Source organism: Apodemus sylvaticus, chromosome 6 (genome assembly GCF_947179515.1).
Source record: "Apodemus sylvaticus chromosome 6, mApoSyl1.1, whole genome shotgun sequence".
NCBI lineage: Eukaryota > Metazoa > Chordata > Mammalia > Rodentia > Muridae > Apodemus > Apodemus sylvaticus.
Genome location: NC_067477.1, coordinates 51,791,679 through 51,792,363, shown reverse-complemented (window position 1 = coordinate 51,792,363; position 685 = coordinate 51,791,679). Strand labels below are relative to the sequence as shown.

The 685-nt window shown below is 44.8% G+C and overlaps 1 pseudogene; it reads left to right on the top strand.

Annotated features, from left to right (window-relative positions):
* The first annotated feature begins 381 nt into the window (after nt 1-381).
* Nucleotides 382-480, top strand: LOC127688090 (uncharacterized; annotated as a pseudogene).
* The last annotated feature ends 205 nt before the right edge of the window (nt 481-685 follow it).

Here is a 685-nt window from a genome sequence, read left to right as displayed (position 1 = left end):
GGTTCATGCGTCTCTTTATAAGGAATGTAACTTAGCAAAACCAGACAGGAGGCCATAAAACAAATGTGATGAGCTATTGCAGGCTTTGTCATAACCTGATCCCAAGGGCTGTAAAAGTAAAATACGATGTGGGGCTGAGAGAAGGAAGTACGAAGGGGCCGTGGGGAGGAACAAAATGGAACTTGTGAGAATGTTTCCGTCTGTTTTTCAAAGGCAAACTAAGTAAGCCCAGGAGTCAGCAAGCAGACAGTCATCTGTCAGATAAGATATTTAAGGATCTCGGTATTACATCACTGCTTTGTACTGACTGCTGTTGGCCATTGTATGAGAGCAGGTGGGGGTGGGGAGACAAAACACCTGGCATGCAGGGCTGCAGAATCAGTGCTCACTCCACTAGCACATGCGCTAAAATTGGAAGGGTGCAGAGAGGATTAGTGTTGCCCCTGCACAAGGATATCATGCAAAAAGATTCTACTTTGTAAATGCTAAGAAGCAGATCCACCTGTGTTTTAGGCACTGGGCTAAAGCCTCAACTATGCATCTCTGTACCCATGTATCTGTATATCTGTGTATCTGTATATCTCTACCTATCCTACTACCTCTCTTCAATAACCTTACCTGCTTCTTATCGCCATGACCAACAAAAACACAACAGCAGTTTTGGTGCGGTTGTGGGAAGGAAGTC